The sequence below is a fragment of the Nanorana parkeri genome, unplaced genomic scaffold, assembly GCF_000935625.1.
Source record: "Nanorana parkeri isolate BGI_ZX_2015 unplaced genomic scaffold, ASM93562v1 scaffold539, whole genome shotgun sequence".
NCBI lineage: Eukaryota > Metazoa > Chordata > Amphibia > Anura > Dicroglossidae > Nanorana > Nanorana parkeri.
Window position 1 is genome coordinate 212,788 of NW_017306807.1, and position 3,345 is coordinate 216,132.

Here is a 3,345-nt window from a genome sequence, read left to right on the forward strand (position 1 = left end):
ACCCCGACAGCAAATCCAGCGTTGTCATGCTGTGAACTGCCAATCCCCCGTCGCAAGCAGCATCCTGTGCCTCCGTCACCAGGTGTCAGCTGCATCTTCCTGGTTCTTTCAGCTAGCCCCCTGATGACACTCCACCAGGTCCATTCGCCTCCAGCCTCTTTGCAAACTGATGCCTCCTGGGATATATATTGTGGATATCTGCTAGAATGGGATAGATGTCACTCTCTCCTCAGCCAGAATGGAGGGAGACAAGTGGAATGGACATTAAAAAAAAAGGAAGGGAAGGTCTGCTTTGGATAAAAAAGGACGGCTAGGGAAAACTAAAAAGGCAGGATGAGGCTACATGCTGAGCAGAACCAGCACATACATTCAGGCCTGGGTGCCTGCACTTGGATACAGACAGTGTGCGTCCGTGTGTGGGTACCCAGACCTGCATGGATGTACAGGTTCAGGGGTCAGTGTGCAACCACATCCTCCCACAGGGATATATAGCCAGCTGCACGCAATTACATACAGCACCTGTCCCTCATGGGAGCAGGTCTCAGCAGAGGCACGCACGTCTGTAGTTGAGTCCAAATACTGGATACGAACTTAAAATAAACAACCTTTGTGGCTGACATGAGGAAACGTCTGTTGACATAGAACCCATCACACTGAGAAGCAGTTAGTCGTGGCTATGTGGGATGTTTCCTAGCAATTTTACCATATGGAATGAGACCAATTATTCCCAAATATATTTTAAGAAGTAAAGGCTGTAAATGTAAGTGATATATACCAAAGTACAGAGTTCAATCTGCTTTCTGCAGTCACTTGGTACAATTTACAGTTACTGGAAATGGTTTTGCCAACCACTACTTGCATAGCTTTGTAAATAAATGACAAATGCATATAATGTGTGTAATTATTATGAAGGATTTTTTTTTGCACAGCACTTTACAATATAAGGAAGGCATTACAGTTCAAGTCAAGATCTTAAGGAGGGTTTTTATTATATTTTATTATATTTTATGTTAATATAAAAAAAAAAACCCCCTTTAGTTTACAGTCATCCTTGATTTTCTAATTCTGTGAATTACCTTCCTCCTCTGTTCCAGTACTGTGCCCAGAAAATGACATTATTTAAATGTGAACTCCAGCCTTAACTTCAGTCTTCCACAGTTGTAGAGGCTCCTCTCCTGTACTGGAAATACTTAACTTGATTTTACTGTACACTGTGAGCTTCTCAAAGGGTATATTAGAAGCTGCAGGACATCAGATAGACCCCACCTCATTCCCTGGTTGAAGGACGTGCAGCATAAACTAGTGCTTGTCCCAGCCTTGCTCTCCTTGGCCTGCCAGTTTGATTAATTGGCTTTCAGTTATTTCAATCATGAAGACTCCGCATCACATGTGGGCATTACCTAGGGTGGTTTGCAATCAAATGCCACCTGCTTAGGAACACTCATTTCTCACGTCTGACACCCACCCATGAAGGCTTTTTGCTATTTATAGAAGTCCTTCTGAGTGCCAGCCCACTGCTTGTATCGGGGTTGAATGCTCTAGAAAGGAGTAGTAAGACATAGGGGCGGAACTACCGCTGGTGCGGCCGCCTCAAGGCTGGGGGCCCCCTGACAGGGGGGAGGCCGGGGCCCAGCAGCGGTGGGGGAGTCCAGGGCTCCCAACAGGGGGCGGGGCCACAAGTCAAATTCTTGCACCAGGGCCCTTTGTTCCTGTTTTCCAGAAGCTATGTACGGCACCCTGCCAGTCCCTCCATCCAACTATGTTCTGACTGCATTACCTAGAAAAACAGAGACCCAGTAATTCCATCATTAGGTTTAAATTGGGGTATGTAATGAAAATGCAAAGGATTAATTTAGAATGCCATTAGGATGTTGATGGAGGGACTAGGAAAGGCAAAATATAAGCAGTTTAAACTTCAGCTTTGGAGCATTGGCAAGCAAACCCTTCTTCACCCTCCAGAGCCCAAAATAGGTAGAGCCCCAAACTTGTGTCAGACACACACAACTGAAGCCCTTTTTTTTATACAAATATCATCATACAGTAGCTTGGGTAACAGATGGATCACCGATCCACTTGTGACTGTATGTCATAAGTATGACTGTATATCACTAATTATATGCCTTTGCTGTTCTCCAGCCCTCCCCTGTGTACCTCTCTAAAACTAGATTTACCTGGACACTAAACTTTGGTGATTAGGGCACTCTCGGGGGGGATGCCAGTTGAAAGGGCTTAACTGTTAAATCGGGGACGTCAAGCCCTTTGCTAAAAAGTGAATAGTTTCAGAGCTGCAAATAAGAAAAGCGTTTCTGGTTAACAACGATAATAGCAAGCATCTTTCCAATGACTACTCTCAGGGAGGACTGTTACACGTTTTAAAATGGTTGGTAGGTTCCCTTTAACTGTTTTGTAACTAATTTACACACCAGCCACATGCTAAAATGTTTCCACACAATACAGTCAAAATTATAAGGACCCCCGCCAAATAAATGAATTGTGTGTTTCTAGTAAAGTGTACTGTTAATGCTGCAGCATAGCAAAGACATTTTAGACAATTGTGTGCTTCCAACCCATAGAATAGTTTGGGGAGGCCCCTTTCTGTTCCAGTATGAGTGCACAAAGCCTGGTCCATAAATACATGGTTTGATGAGATTGCTGCGAAGGAACATGAGGGGCCTGCACAGAACCCTGACCTCAGCCCTACCGAATACCTTTGGGATGAATTGGAATTCTGATCGCAAGCAAGGTCTTGTTCAACATCAGTAGCTGACTTCATGAATGCTCTTTTGACTGATTGGGCCCAAATTCCCACAGACGCCCTCCAAAGTCTTGTGAAAAGCCTTGATAGAAAAGTGGAGGCTGTTATAGCTACAAAGGATAGTATAACTCTATATTAATGTCCATAGTTTTGGATTGTGACGTACAACAAGCTCATATAGTTAAAGTGGTAAGGTGTCCACAAACATTCATCATTTTTTAATCATCAATAATACAGTATAATAAATGGATGCATATATCATGACCCATTCTAAAAACATAGTGATGTGATTTAAATTGTGAAAATTACAGAATATGGCAAAGTTCCTGCAAGCACGCCGAAGATCAGGGAAATCCAAAAAGAAACAAAGGACAGCAAAGAAACCGCAAGCTTCCAGTTGTAACTCAGTGCAGTAAGTCAACATGTTAATACTGCATATGTATCTCTGGCTACTGGTTAGTTCATACATGCAATTACTATTTAGATGCAAGAATTGTCAGAGCTTCTTCTTGACAAGTTTACTGTTACATGTCTTTTTTAAATGAATTGCTTAGCAATAGTGATACATTGATCCAGCAACTATGTGAGAT